Here is a 17,074-nt window from a genome sequence, read left to right as displayed (position 1 = left end):
CGAACGTGTGGGTACAAAAAAATGGTAAGGCTTAGGAGTTATTTTTTATATTATATTTTACACACTTTCATTGATATTTTTAGCAGTGCACAAACAACAACAATAAATGACAATAAGAGCGCAGTTCAAGTGTCAGCCGTGGCCTCTTATTGTCACGCATTGTCGTCTGCCCCAGCCACTCCCCCTTCCTGCCACGCCCCTTCCACAATGGATGCCCCAAGGAATCCCCAGCACTCACACACACTTACTCGTGTGTGTGTGGTGGCATTTCCGGTGTTCGTTAGAGGAAAGGGAAGCGCTTGGGAAGAAGAGAGTGAAGCCCAATGTGCTTTTGGCATAAATTATGAATAAAGCGAGCGGCGCACGTGTGTGTGTGCCAGTGTGAGTGTGCGTGTGTGGAAGAATGTTTTGTATGCCCGCCCGTATGAGTGTGTGTAAGTGAGCTTGTGGTGAGTAAAATGAAGTAAAAGCGGCAACGGGAATGAAATGAAAGCAAGTGCCTTAAGGAGGCTTTGAAAAACTATCAAAGGAAAGACGAAGTCAAAAATTCACTAACAAGCATTTCAAAGATTTCCTGCAGGGCAGAAAATGGTTTAAAAGAAGGTATAAAGTTATTTTCTGACAAATACTAAATTATAGTTTAAATAGCAATTGATCTGAATTTGTATTTATAATATATAATTTAATTTTTCAAACTTAATTTTTTATTTGAAAATTAAAATATTTTTTCATTTTATATAAATAACCATTTCAGATAACATTTAACTGACAATAACTTTAGATTTTGACAATAAAAACAGGAATTTAAAAGTTTTCCCTTCCTTTAATTTAATGTGTATTTTGGCTACCCAAAAAGTATGCTACGAAAACTTCATAGCTCCTATATGATTCCAAGTGGAGTAATATGTGAAATTTCTAATCAGAATTTTAGAATCCTAATATTTTCTTTTAATAATCAAAACTAGATCGGTATTTTATGACAACAACGAATATTTCATATATTTAGGATCTAAAATTTATTCACATTTCTCAAGAAATCTCAAATATGAAATCGCATTCTCTCCGCCAACAGAGAAAGGGCATTCAAAAGAAAAGCTGTCCACTTTCATTCGAATTGTGACGAAGGAGTGGGTGGGTGGTGCCCATGGGGGGTGCCTTTTGGTGGGTTGGAGGGGTGGCTGTGGTGGTGGGGCAGTGGGGCACGTTGCAAATGTGTCTGGGCTGTAGGCAGCCGCAAACGAGCTTGACTTCGTTTCCAGAGCCCTGCGAGAAGGCGCTCCGGCTTGTTTATAGTATCTCAATAATTAATGAGCTCTTAGGAATTTTTGTGGCAAGCAAGGACAACGGAGGAGCGGGAGAATCGGGGCCAGAAAGCAGCCACAAGGATGCTGAACAAAGTCAACTGCCGCGGATGGGAAAACTTAATGTACAAATATAATTTGCCGCACACACAAACACTTATGTGGCTAGCACCCCTCGGACCCTCCGGAAAAACCCATTTCGCCTCCCACCAAAAACCCCAACCAGCATTTCGTTGGCCCGCAAGACGCTTCAAAACGCCACTGAAATACAAAGCTATTAGCAGCCAGCGGAGAGCTCGGTAGTTGTCACCCGGAGTCAAGCAGTGAGTTCATATTTTATGAATATAACCATATTATATGAGTCCTAATGCTGCCGCCGCCATTCGCCTTTTGGCAAATGGAGAGACAGGCCAGACGAAAAACCAAACGGGCACCAGATGGACCTTCCACCCAGACACACAAATACATCAAAGGTTTTTTCGGGTATAACGGAATGCCAAGTAAAGAAGCACTGAAATTATGAAGGACTCTACGATATCCTGTAAGGAGCAGCAAAGCTTGAAACTCCAATTGGATCTGACTCTCACAACTCCCAAGTGAAGAAAAAGGATTGAAAAAATCGAGACAGGCAATAGGACCCCCTCAACTTTATTTTGAATTAAAAAAGAAGATAAATATTAAAAAAAAATATTTTAATATGTTTTGTAATTTTTGTAGGAAACATTAAAATTAAGTGCTAAAAATGTATGATTGATGCAATATTTTTGAAAATAAATAAAAATAGTAATTTTTTTAACAGTAAGGTACATTAAATTTGTTTGTTTAATTTACAAAATGTTTTGCTATCTAATAATAACAAAATTGCTTAGAATAAAGTGTATAAATAAATAAAAGTAAATAAGTAAGTAAATAAATATAAACGGCTTTTATTTGCCTAAAAACACAAAAGTATAAAAATAAGATAGGTTAACTTTTCCAACATAAAAATGTATTCAGGCACTTTAGTTTTTTACTGCAATTAAAAGATATTTCCTGCTTGCCCCAAAGCTCTTGCTCAAAAAGTACCCTGTAATGGCGTCCTAAAAAAGTGACTCGCTGCTTCCTGATTACTTATTCATTTGCCACGCTTTTAGCGCTGACTGCGTTATGTTTTGCCCTCTGACCCTGCCACCTGCTCCTCTTCCCCTTCCACCTTTTCACCGCCTTTGATTTGCTTAATTTGTAAATTTGTTGGGTGGCCACTTCTCTCCCCATCTGCGTTTTATATGCTTTTTCATGGCTTTTAAACGCTTTCGCTGCCATCAAATTGACCAAAGCGAAAAACAAAAAACGAGTCAAATAAAAAGGAATCGCACTTAGAGACGTTTTTTTCGGCGGCAAGTGCAAAATTTATGCGGTTACATGTGTTTTAGTGCCATAAAAAGACACAATGCATGACACATGCATATTTTATGGGATATTTTATAATCTAATTACCGCGTAATATCGTCCAAAAACGAAAAATGGGAACAAAACACCCGCACACACGTATATACACAAATGAGAAGCGATCGCACAGCTGGGACCTTGGCATAAGGATATATGTTCAGGGGGCCCGATTCCTGGGGGGTGGCATAAAAATGCCACAAAATTAGCTCGACGCGTTTGGGGCATTAAAAGCGGTTTTCAGGGTCCAAAAGCGTGAGCCGTTAAAATAAATTGCACAATACACGCACACTTGCACACACATATTGCAAAAGTGAGGGATGAGGTTGGGTGATGGGCGGTGGGCGGCAACGAGGGGGTGGGGATGGGGAGCGGCCACCCCCTGCAGGCGCAGGTGTAAACGCTTTTAACGCCGTTCACGGACAACCAGTGCACAAAACAAAACAATTGTATTATATTTTTTGGGCTGTAAAAAAGGGAAATATTATTAAAATTTAAATTATTTAAGTCATAGAACCAAAATTGCCATAACCTTAAATTAAACTAACAAAAAATATATTCAATTTTAAATTTAATTTACAAACTGATCTTTGAAAATAGTCTGAATTCTGGAAAACAAATTAATTTTTATTATTTCCTAATTTGTTAAAGATGCTCTTTTCGCTTCTATAGAAGCCCATTTAAAATTGTCCATATTGAAAAAGTTTAAAAGTTAAATTCTAAAATAAAAAAAACCTAGATATGTAGCCTTTTTACGATAAGCCAACTAAATATAGCATTTGATAGGCAAGCCTTACTTTCAGTGCACCACCAATCCAATCCCTAAACTCCACTCCCTTCAACCCCCTTCCCGGAGAAAGTGTCATATGGACGAACTCAAATGGAGTGAGACCCACAAAGTCTCTGATAATAACAAAACACAATTTAACGCATTGGCGGCTACTTAAAACGCGTCGCATGGCCGAGCGATAAGAAAGCTGGGAGGAAGAAGGGGTGGTAACCGAAAAAATTAGGGAAGAGGGGTGCTTTCGAGGGCTGGTCAGTTGACCAAATGAATGTTAAGCAGCTTCGGGCCTACACATATATGGCATCGCATTTTTTTTCTCATTTAGCCCGGTTATATTATCCAACGGGGATAAGGAAAAGACCCGGAACAAAGACAACAAACGGGGCACGTGCATGCCGAAAAGCCAAGGAGGCAGTTAAAGCTGTTAAACTGCCATTTGACAGGCGAAGGAGAAACACACCCACGCATAAAAACCCACGGACAGGACATGTTAAATTTAAAAGTAGCAGCACAAGTGGAAAACAATTTGGCAGTCATTAAAATGGGTAAGCAATTGCATATAAAATGAAATTGAAATTTAATGCAAGCAAAGGGGGAAAGCAAACGGAGGCGATATAAAGTAACTGAATCCTTTTCCACCGATAAAGATAAAGGCTTCAAGATGCGCGGAAAGCTGCTTAACATATCATTAACGCTCACTCTTCAGATGAAATACGATTTTAAGCACTCAGAAAAATGGGAAAAAATGTTTACCAGTCTTAAAAAAATTAATAAATGCAGTAAAAATAATAAATTCATTTTTAAAGGCGTACATATCCTACAAGTTTTAAATACAGCTGTTCCTTGTCTTTAGTTTAAGCTTAAATGTGTTTTTAATTGGCCAATTTATATGAGTCAATCACAATAATTAGCCCATATAAATACCACACAGGCTATAGAAATCAATACATAAATCTCGAACTTATTTAAGGGTTGCAAAGTATTTAACTCCTCTTGAGCATTCATCGTTTATTGATTGGGGTTCGGAGTTCAGGACCTGCTTAATATGCAGTTGCCATTCCTCAACTCAATTGAAGCTGAAGACGCATCAGCATCAGCAGAAAGGTAAACACTTCTCGAGCAAACAATGCTCATATCTCACCCTCTCAGAGACTCACATTTGCATGAATTTATTTATTTTATGTCTCCTCTATTATATGTTTGTCCATATGTACGAATGACGATGTTTGCCTTCAGTTTATGGCGGCCAAACAATAATAACAACAATGCCGAAGCCGAAGGCGAAGCCTCAAGGAGCAAAAACTGCACAATAAAATACCGAAATGCGTTTAAAGAGCCGAGGGGACAGGGTGGGAAGCTCTACTACAATATTTATTGGTTTATTTTATGATCCTTTTTGATATGTACTTAAAGGAAATTTTACATTTATTGGTTTGACAACAAAATGCCCGACGACCTTGTTTTTTGGGGTCACCACCAGGGAGAAAACTTAAGAGGGGTTGTTTTGCGGGGAGGGGGTCGAATGTGATGGGTCCTTTGGACCAAGGAATATGCCATTTTGTTGGTCTGTAATCTGCTCATTTGCTTATGAAATTATCCACCTCATTTGCTGCCCCTTTTTCTGCTTGCTTGAAGCTGCCCAAAATGCTTTTCTCCTAACCACCTACCTATTTTTCTTAGCAGAGATGACAGTTTGGGCTTTTTATGATTATGAATTTTGGTAGATTTCTAATGGATGGCGAGCAATTTAACATTTTTCACTTTTTTTTCTAGCCTCTAATTAAAGAAATATTATATTACATTTTTCAGATGAAGAGTAAAATATAAATTTTTTTAATTAGAGGGTAATGTTTGTAAAGGGTTTGCAAAATATCTTTTCAAAAAAATAAGAATTTAAAGGGATCTCATGACCTGATGGTTTTTCCCTCCAATTGCATGGCAGTCCCGTTCAATTTTGAAAGTATCATCGTTAAAATTTTTATTTAGTAATATTGTCAAGTTATTTTTTATATTTATTAAATATTAAGTAAATATGGTTCCACTTCTTAGAACTTAAATATCATAATTGGCATCACTGTTTCTTAACCCTTCCCCTGGTCATTTTGTGAGTTATGTCTTGTGTCCAAGGATCACTGTCATCCATGGTTTTTGGGGTCCTCTCAGCAGCTGTTTTACGCTCATTTGGTTTTTGAAAATTGTTTGCCATAAACAGCCAGGGTTTGGAGTGTGGCAAACGTTTAATGCCGCCCAAAATGGCAATTACAATATGAGAAGGGGACTCAACACAAAAGGGTTTCCCCAAATGAGGAGCGGAAATAAAGGAACCTTTCTTCCAGCTGAAACACTTGTCAGGCAACAGCACTCAAGTGTCAATTAGATGCACTTCTAATGGCTGGAAATGTGGGGGAAAGTGGCGGAGTTCCTTAAGGGAAGTTCCTCGAGACTCCTTCAACCCTCTCGACTCGCTTACCTACCCCAAGATATTCCATTTGCCTTAACCCTCGAGAGTCCTTAAAGCTGACGTCATCAGTTGAAGCCAACTCCCCCTGTTTCGCAAGGACGGGGCGTGGCAGTTTACATATGTGCTGGGCTAACAAAAGGGGGCAGCAATTTAAGTGTGAAGCTTAGCGAAGCACAAATTAAATCAAGCTTCGAAATGATTTTCCCCTTTTTCATGGCAAGGATAGAGTTACGCTCCTAATGAGCAATCTATATGTAACATAAGGCCAAAAGCTGAGGAAGGCCAAATGCGAAACCTTCGAGTCACCAGCAGTCAATGAAATGATAAATCTCTTCATTACGTGTCCTTCGCTTCCGTTGGCTTTTCCCATTCCTCGGATTTCTTGGTTAATTGCCAAAAAAAAACATTTACAAAATGACTGGACAAAAAATTCAATAACAAACAGAAAAGAGAGAAGTAAAAGTTTAAAGATAAGAGATGTAAAATACCCTGTTTTGGGTTATATTTAAAGAAGAGGTTATTTTAAAAAATGTATTTGGTTTTAGAAAATTTTTTAAAAAGCTTTCTGTATTATATGGGTAATTCGATACTTATGCTTAATTGGAAAATGTTCGGCTTTCAATATGTGAACTAATCCTCCATTATTATATTTTGAAAGTTCGAGTCCTGTTTACCCATCCTGTAATTTTCCATTTTTCGATTCCCCTCTTCCTGTTTCTACAACTACTCTTTTAGGTTTGATTCTTCTCTTTGCATCAAACTTGAGCATTGATGCGGAAGCGGCGATTGCCGTTTGAGGCTCGGCGTACAGGATGCGTGTGTATGTGATGGATGAATAGGTACAGAGAAAACAAATACAGTGAGTTTATAAGAAGCTTAAATTTGGTAAACAATGTTTACAATTAAATATTTTATTTGAAACAATTGACTTACATATTTCAATATTTTGTAGTAATAAATATAAATGATCTTCAGACGTTTATGAGAAAAATAACACGGATAATTATCCCAACCCTCTTATGTCTACCAATTTTACTCCAAGTGCAGGATGTGTGGCCAACACAACACAAGGCCTAAAGTTTGGCCTTTTCCCGATCTCCCTTCCTGCATTTTCCGCTTTCCCCGTCCAGGATTTTCTTTGACATGACTTAAATGTTGTCCATGGGACGCCTTGTAAATTAGCTTCATCTTGTTGTTGTTCTTCCAAGCTTTGTGACGCAGCATTTTTTTTTTTTTCGTCCTGGAAAGGGGTTTTCCTCCGACTTTAGCTTTGTCTGCTTCTTCTTGTTGATTGGAATGACAGACAGAAAAAAACATTATTTTATACGAGAATGAACACGCTAAAATTTCACTTGGAGCAGGTTTTATGCTTGAACAATTTTGTGAAATTCAATTTATGTTACCCAAGGACATAAAACATACAACGAATCATTACACACACACACGTACAGAGGGGGAAATGCGTGTGTGGCACGTAAAATATCAGTTATACACGGAGACTACACACTAGATGTGAATATACACATATATAAACATATATTCGCATAGGACGTGCACTGACGCAGTCAAAGCATCAAATGCAACTTGAACAATGACTAAGAAAGAGATGGGTTCTGGTTCTGTTCAGGGCTTTTGCCTCCCCTACCACGCCCACTTTATCCTTTCCCTTCCTGTCTGGGATTTATCCTTTCGTTTTCCATGGCATTGGATCGCCGTTTAACCCCTTAACAACCCACATCCCACTCCCCCTGCAAAACAACTTCAAAGTGAAAATTCAGCAGCCAAGTTAAATGACAACTGCGAGCAAATAGATGGAATAAAGGTGCATAAAGAAACAGTACAACTTCTACAAGGCGACCTTGCTAAGAATTTATATTAGATTTGAAATTATTATAGAAATAGTATGTATTTGTATTTTAAAGTTTAACAAAATTTGTATGCTACAAATTATTTAAATATATAATTCCAATGTTGATTAATTTAAGCTCAAACTTCCCGCTAATGATATTTTACTGTAGATATAAAGATACACGTTGAGATACTGATAGTTAGAAGGATAGCTGGTTAAGAGAGCGGCCAACCTGGTGGGGAAATCCTTTTCGGGGGAAGAAACGAATTTCCCTGGCCCACACACGTAGTCGACATAAATTTCACTTTATGGTTTGTTAACGAGTTAAATTCGAATCCAGAGCGCTGAAAAGTTTGTCATTTGTTCTCGCCCCATTGGCTGGATCGTGGAAATGGAAAATGGGATAGGAAAAAGAGGAAAGGGGAGGGGAAAAGCACGAAAGAAAGTCCTAAGCGTGCTGGAGTGTGGAGCGTGATAAGCATTATAGTTATAGTTATGATGCCAGTGAATGCGATGCGTGCGGAAATCCGAGAGAAGCGAAGGAAAACTGGGGAAAAGGGCTGAGCAGGCGTCAAAACGTTAATGGATTTTGGCTTTTGTTTTTCATGGCAAGGTGTCAAGAAAGAGGGGGGCGGGGTGAGTTGGGTTATGGGGTGGCAATGTAAATGAGAAATCGGCTGGCGCTTCGGAATTAGCTGAATGTGTTGGAGTTAAATCGGAAAATAAAGTCTTATTGTGAGAAACTAAAGTCTTGAACAGTCAAAAGACTTCTGAGCACAGATATTTTCTTGCCTGCATAGCTCTCAAAAAAATGCAAACCAAATAAGTTGTCTTAGCCTTGAATGTTTGACTTCAAAGAGTCTTCTACTGAGAGAAACTAAAAAATAACAATATATAATATTTAATAATTCAACTTCAAAAACACCAAAAAATCTCAACAAAATTCACACATCAGTAAAATAAATAAATAAAACTTATAATGTAAAATAGTTTATAATATTTTTATTTCTTTGAATTAAATGATTTAATAAAATGTATCAACTGCTTACCACATTTTTCTTTACTTTTCATTTTATTCAGTTTTTTACGTTCTTACAAACGGTATTTTTCTCAAAGTTTATATAAGCACCTTTAAGAATTAAAAAATTAATTTATCTAAACCAGGCTCGAATGCGATCATCAGCTCCAATTCACCCACTTCCTCGCCCAACTACCGTGTGAAAATGCAATAAGGCGGCGTTGATAATTGAAGCTTAAGATGTGATGTGCCCCAATCCGAATCCGATTCGGAATCGGAATCAAAATCAGAGTCAAAGCTATTTGCCGCCATTTGTGTCTCCAGACATTGCACATATGACAATGTGCATCAGCGGCAGGACAAAGGCCAAGAAAAGGGGGCGGTGAGTGGGCGGAAGGGGGCGTGTCTGTGACGTCGGATGTGCAGATATCTGTGTGTGTGTGCCAACTGGATGGCACATGGCAGACGTACATCCTTCGTCCTGCTGCTGCAGCAGTCGAAATCAAATTTCCAGCGCGCACTTTGCGAAATCAAATACATCAGCGAGGGGGCGCCCAAATGGGGGCGTGGCATGCGGGGGGAGAATCTGCCAAAAAGTATGAAGTGTTTGCCAAAAAAATATAAAATGGGCACAAAGCTCCCAGGGAGCAGAGACATCGAAGCTGAAGTAGAAGATTCACCGAGGCAAAGGACTTTTTCTTGCATTGTAAAATAGATTTTCGAAGCATGGTGGCCGGGAGGGGGGTTTGATATAGCAGCGGGGAGTATGGAATCGAAAAACCATAGTCAGACATAAAGGAAAAAGAAAGCAGAGGAGAGCAGAAGAGAAGGAGAAGAGCCAAGTGCCAGATGATTGAAGTAAGCGATGTGTCTCGCCTGTCGTTTCTTCTCTATCACTATCTCCTTCTCCAAAAATCCCCAGAGCCCAATAAACTTAGAAAAAAGTTTTTAAATTTTAAGTTTTTTAAATTTTACTTTAGTTAGTTGACCATTTTTCGTTGTCCCATTAAGAATTTCTAAACTCGTGTTACCGTGAGTTTTTGATGGTTGTCATTAGGTATGTTTGAAATGCTTAAAAAATAATGCTACATTTAAATATGACTAGATTATACATGAATGTATTTATTTTAAGTTCTGTGTTGCTATTATTTTTTATTCACGTTAGATTTTAATATTATTTATTATTTTAGGGCTAATAACTTATTAAATGTATTACAATTAAAATGTAAAACCCCAAGCCATACAAATGTCGTAGTAAATCTTTTAATTTCATTTTAAATTTAATCTTTTTCGGATTAAGTTTAATTCTTATTTATTTATTTAAATATGAGAAAATGAATTTTCAATTATGGTTAATTTTAGGATTATTAACTTTTAATTTAAAATTGGAGTTGTGTTTGGAATTGTATAAGTTTAATGTACCTTGGCTTAGATGTTTTCCAATTAAATTATTCATTTTTGTATTTAAAGAACTATGCAATTCAATATGCAGATATTAATTTCTCTTATTCCTCCTATTTTATCAGTGTAGAATATATCTTAGTTTTTCGCGTTGTGCAAACCCTTTCTCCTATTCTGTTACCACCTCCTGCGGCGCTGGCCAAAGGCAACTTACATGTTTGCTAACAAACAAATGCTGGAGCAAAGGAGCAGGAGCGGTAGCCGGGAGCAGGGATCCGGAAAGGAGGAGTCGGGAATGGGGACAAGGCAAGGAAAAGAAGCCAGGACATTCATACATATATGAGGGCAAACATCGCTCGAGAGCTGAGCAAATAGAAGGGAAAATGCTAAGGAAAAAATGGTGCAGCAGCCAAGGACAAACGCTGCCATGTTTGACATATTTGCTTTGACAGTTCCAAGTTCCAAGTGCACATTTTAGCCACGTTCCGCTCTTGGCCATGTTTTGTGCTTGGCGCAGGAAGGGGCGCAAGTGTATCTCCGGTCCTGAGTCGATATGAAAATGGATTCCGTCCTCGGATTCGGATTCTGCTGCTTAAATAGCCGGGGGCTCTCCACTTTGAGCGCTGTCTGCATTTGCGTCTAATAAATATTAATGCAAATTAATCCAATTAAAGCGGCGTCGAAATTGTAAAAGACTTTCATGATATATCTGCATATAAATGGCTATAAATCAACCCCGAGTATATGATGCAATATGTGCATTATTTTGGTGGTGGCTACCCGCCTGCTAATTTGCCAAATGGGGGTGGTGAAAATCCCTCCCCTTTGCAGACAAACAAATAAGCAAATAGCAACAGTGGATTCCCCTTGGGATTGTCTTAATCAAATTTATGAAACGCTAATGAGCAGAGTCAGGAGGAAAGGCAAGTTCGTAGTGGAGGAAGAATAAGAAAGCGGCGGCGAAAGTCCTTTCTGGATTATAGCTATATAATACTCAAAACATCGGCTTAACCGTACGAAGCCCACCAACAATGGAATATTTGGAGCAGATGTGTGAGGCCAATGGTTTAATGAAGGGAATCATGCAGTATATCACGTGATGTTGACTCTAACTTACTTGGGATTGCCGCTATTGATTGATGGTAAGGAATTTCGGGGAATTTCGTTGCTTTGTAATTTTTTAACTCTTAAATGTGTTAACTAAAAAATGTTTAAAAATAACCAAATTAAATATGTGTTAAAATAGAAACATTTAAAACATTTACCCATAACACTCCACTCTCAAACTTCCGAGAAAAATCGGTACCATAATAATAATACTACTTGCTCAGTCAATAAACTCCGAATGAGAAATAAATACCTTTAAAAGTACTCCACTTAACAACACGAACAACTGAGCAGCAAATGAAGCATCCATCATCATCGTAACTCAATCAATTATACCGAAAGAGAGCTCGAAATCCTTTCGCTACTCCTACTCCTTCGAATGACCTTTGCAATGGGAAAAGCTCCCCGCTGACCTTTTCAACGGCAATTAAGGAGCATTACCAATTCTATCCCCACTCCGACGCTAAATTCATATTTGCCATAACTGAAATCTGTAGGAAATCTTATGCTTTGTCGAGCATTACAAATAAACACTGGTAGAAATGCATTATCACTTGCAAATGTTTTTCCATGTAAAACCTTCAATAGTATATTATCAAATAAAAACACCTCTTAACGAGGTAAAAAACTAGTGACGATCGCACCTTCAACATACAAAAGTTCTGATATCAACATTTGTGACGAAAAATTATTACACTCGTCATTAAATAGACTTTCTAATATTTTCTCATTCGGCCCGCCCTAGCAGACTATTCCAGCCTTTTTCCCTTCACAGGCATTTTCTATTGCAGCGTGCCGAATGAAAAAATATTAGAAAGTCTATTTAATGACGAGTGTAATAATTTTTCGTCACAAATGTTGATATCAGCACTTTTGTATGTTGAAGGTGCGATCGTCACTAGTTTTTTACCTCGTTAAGAGGTGTTTTTATTTGATATCAGAAGTTTTTGTTTGTTTACTTTTGCTCTCATAGGTGCTAATATAAACATTTAAATTTAAATCATAATTTTTAAACTATTGTATTTTAACGAATTCAGTTAAAAAGGCGTTGAAGTATTTCAAAATACCTTTTAAACGAGGTATAGCACATGTCTGTACCTTTAGTAGTGTAGAACTTACAAACTAACGAAATGTAGCTATTTTTAGCTTTTTCCCGCTAAAGTAGCGGCTTTTTCCAAAAGTCGTAGAACAAAAGATTCCTATATGGAACTCTTAAGTGCAAATTTGCTGATTCCATGACCCTAAAATACAGTTCCGGATACCCTCACACAAAATTCAATACTCAGGGAGCGTTAGTAGTTCGAGCTTGCAAAAGTGGCTATTTTCGTATAAAAATAACTTTTAAACGTGACTTTTTACAGTATGGTGTTATATACCAAAATTTAAGGAATCTCAAGGGCTATACAGTTTAGGGTTTTAAAGAAAATCGTTAGAGCCGTTTTTGAGAAAAATAAAAAAAAGCTAAAAAAAAAGTTTTAAAAAATTGTCTTTTGTTCATATATTTTTAATTATTACATTTACACAAATTGCACAAGTCTGTAGCTTTAGTAGTATAGAAGTTACGGTTTTCCGAATTTTAGCTATTTATAGCTGTTTTCCCGCTAAACTAGCGAGTTTTTCCAAAAGTGGTAGAACAAAAGTTTTTTATATCGATGGGATGAACGTCATATTAAATTTTCAAAACTTAAGAAACATGTTTTGGACAAACTGACAAACTGACAAACTGACAAACTGACAAACAGAATTAAATTTTCATTTTGGGAAGACGAAGAAAATCTTATTTTGGCTATAACTTTTGAACGGAGCGTCGGATTTTGACAAATGACCCCTCATTCGACGGGTATTTTCAAAAGGAATACAAGTAAATCATTGCGAGGGGGCATTTATCCCCACCGGCCCCAACAGCTCCAAATTTCGAAATTTTCACTTTTTCACTTTCACCGCTCTCTCTCCCAAGCCAATTGATTTTCTTAAAGTCTTGGTATGCAATCCTTTAAGTTTTTGCAATACCTTTCGATTGGTGTATTACTCATTACGATCGGACTATCACAGCAGATTTTCAATTTTGCGGCTATATAATAGTAGTCGCCTTCGCACACTCTCCTGGTGCGCTTCGTCACTACATGGACTGCCGTCCATAGTGATTTATGTTTTCTTACATTTTAAATATATTTATCAAATTCAAATAAAGAGACGCATGAATTTCTGTTAAGTTAGTTATTGAAATCCTAGAAATACACTAAATTGGAAATGGCTTTGGGGCCGTTTTTGTTTTCTGTGCATTGCATTCAAAGCAGGGCAGCTTAATAAGCCACGGGTAAAAACGTTTCCACAATTTAGCTGCCAAAAACCCCACTCACCGAACAATGCATACTATAATAATGAAAGTTGGAAGGAGCAGCAGAGAAAGCTAAAGCAGAAGTCAAGCTGCTCTCATCATTAATATTCCAAAAGTTGTGGGCGAAGCTTTCAGCAAAACACACGCAAAAAACCGGTAAAAGAAAACAAAAAACTTTTCAGCAGTAGCATAAAAATTTACCCAGTTTCGAGTGGAAGCCCCCCACCATCTCCACCTAGTTGGTCTATCTTCAATTAATAATGAAGGTGTTAAATTGTCGAAATCTGCGCTGCAACGTGCGGCTGGCGCCACCTAGCGACCTATATAGAAAGCGCGAGGGAGAGTGAAAAATTTATGTTCCCATTTTCATTTTTTCCAAGAAATTGGTTTTTCAATTTAATTTTTTTAATTTAATCAATGTTTTTTACTATTAATATTTTTTAAAATATACAAGGTTTTAAGAAAAAAATTAATGCTTAGAAACAAAATATGTTTTAAAAGAATGCTGAAAAAAAACAACTATATTTTCTTGAGCGCTTTTAATATCTTAATTGAATTTAAGCTTCTTTAAAGAAAATGTTCTGAATTTTGGAACGTTCCTGTGAGAAAAACGAGTCCTTCCTTGGGAAGCTTGCTGCTCTGCAGGAAGCTAATTAATGAAAACGCTTTGAAATAATTATGCATAATTTTTAGTGTATACATTGGGCAGTTTATGGCTGAGTTATTACAACAGCTGCTGCTTCTGCTGCTGCTGCCGCTCGAAAGTAATTAGCATACGATCTGCGGGACTGGGCGTGCCAAAGTCCTAGTTGGTCGAAATGCTTTAAGGGCATTTTATGCCAAAAATCAAAACCCATTTCCAAACTCATCGAAAGTCTGACAACTGGATATTAATGCAAACAAATGAGCGACAGATATGTGGAAAGCTTGCTGTCTCTATCCCCGCCTTTGGCCTTCAGCACCACCCCCACCCTCTGACTTCCGCCCACTTTCGAGCGTATGTATGCGTGTGCGACGTTGCATTGCACAACATGTTTTCCATTTCGAGTGTAAACAAAATTCTAATACGTTCAACATATTGCTGGAAAATTGCTTTCCTTTCGGCATTCAGGAAGAGCAGGAAAAGCTGTAGAAAGCAGCCAAGGAGCAGCAGCCGAACCCGAAAGTATTGTTAACCAACAATAACAACAACAACAGAAGAGGGGCTGGGGTGGGAAAACTGGATTTCAGGGGGTGGTCGTGGGTGGCGGGTGCTAAGTGGGTGGCAAGAGCGAACGAAGAACGTCAAACTTTTGATGTTGCAATTTGTAATTCAAGCAGAAAACGAAGCGAGCAAATTTTTTCTGGCTCCTTTCTCTGCTTTTCTTTCGCTTTTCCGTTAGGGTTTTTTTCTAAGTGTGTGTGTGAATGAAAAGCTGTTCGAGTGTGTGTGTGAGGGTGAGAGTTTGGTGGGGAAACTCGTGCGAGGGCATTTTATTTCCAGGTTTGTCGGTGGCTCCGGACAAATGACGACATAACGAAGTTGAAATTTACTATACGAAAATTGTGGAAATGAAGTCGAGGGGATGGTCAAGTGGCAAGCGGAAGATCAATTTGTGATCCAAGTGAAGCGCATGCATTATTTATATATTAATCGGTCAGCAAGAAGGTTGACAGGGCTTAGGGAAATATAAGGAAACGAAAAATACAAAGAAATTATGTGACACAAGTATTAGATAAATCTTTATGAAAAACTTCTTATCTTGTAGCAAAACAAAAATAGAAAATGTTTTTATCTTTAATAATAACAATTTTCATATTTTATGCTAGTGTATATCATATTTGGTGAAGCTTTTGGCTAAATAAAATGCACAACCAAATATTTGGTTATCTTGGTAGGGATTAGTATTAATTGTGAATGCCAATGCACTCTTGAAATCATATCCGTTCAAAGTTTCATTCCAATTTTCCGAACTTCAAACACACTTTACCTGCGAGCACCTCCTGCTGTTGAGGCTCTAGTTTTTCCGGGCTTTTGTTGTGGCCACCAACTCGGGCTCTTTTCCGAACTGTGCTTTCCCATTCACATCTGAGTTTGCTTTTCATTTTTGCCCCCCCTTAATTTTTTCCTCCACATCTTGTGGGCTCATTGTGTGGGCGTAAGAAAAGCAGAGGCACGAGAAAAGTTTGCAGTTTGAAATATTGTTAAGCGTGGCCCGAAAATCAAGAGCAAATGAACTGATACTGGAGAAAAAGTGGAGGAAGAATAGAGCACATCTGGCAGAAAAAAAGGATAAAGGTTCAAGTTTTCGATTCCTTAGTCATTGCTGGTTCGAGCACTTGAAAATCCAACAAGTATCGAGTACTTTTCCCGCCTCCAAATACTTCTACTGGATTATCCCTGTTATTCCTTATTACATTTTGGGCCCTCTCTGCAAATTCGCGCCCCTATCATTAAAGTCTAACGTTAATTGTCCCAAGATTAAGATCGTTTTTGCCTTGGCTCTTTTCCTCCGCTTTTGCGACTTTATTGTTATTTACTTAGGATCCGTAGGAACCCTCCCTATATGAGGGGCAGGGGCCCCGATCAATGGCTTAACGCCTGACTGCAAGTCTAAGGAGAATTATTTAGAGCGATGAGAGCAGCTGTCGCCGAGGACATTATTTTCTCACCCCTTTTCTCGTTGAGCGGGGAAACCCTAATTTTCTATTCATTGCCAATTTAAGTGCGATATAAATAATTTGGCAGTTACCAGGTAGAATTGTCGCTGACTTTGATGGAGCATCGGGAAAGGGATGGAGGGGATAGGGATAGTTCGGTTCCCGAGATAATGCATTATCAATTCGTTAGGGTTGAATTAGTTCGATTTAAATGTTTTCGGTTGGTTTTTTAGGTTTTAGGGGTGGCATTCTCAGCGATGGCCCTTAATTGATTATGCAGAAATTTTTCACTATTTTGATAGGGTAGTGGTTTGCGTTTATTTAACCGATAAGGGGTTCCCTAAAAAACTGGTTTTGTATGGGAGTTTTAAATGTTTAAGTGGCAGAAGTAACTAGGTATTTCTGGTTCCTGTTTTTAATTTATTCAATCCGGCACCACCCCAAATTAAAACTTTGTTTTGATTTGCTTTGTTATTTTTTTCATTTGCGTTCTAAAGTCCTTTGTTAAGCTTTTTTTCCCTATACATTTAATGCAATTTTTTTATATCTAGATGTTGGCTCCTTTTCCAAGAGCTCGACAAGCCCCCGGAAATTTTTAGCTAATTTATTAACACTTCTTTCATCTTTTTCCCAACAATTTTCCAGCAAAATTCCCTTCTCTTATGTTTTGTTAACCAAATCAGATTACTTTTAATGCCATCTTGATTGGCGCTGCTTCATCAGCTCCGTTCTGCAAACCCAAATTTC

The sequence above is a fragment of the Drosophila takahashii genome, chromosome 3L (assembly GCF_030179915.1).
Source record: "Drosophila takahashii strain IR98-3 E-12201 chromosome 3L, DtakHiC1v2, whole genome shotgun sequence".
In the NCBI taxonomy this organism is placed as follows: domain Eukaryota; kingdom Metazoa; phylum Arthropoda; class Insecta; order Diptera; family Drosophilidae; genus Drosophila; species Drosophila takahashii.
Note: the sequence above shows the minus strand (reverse complement) of the source record.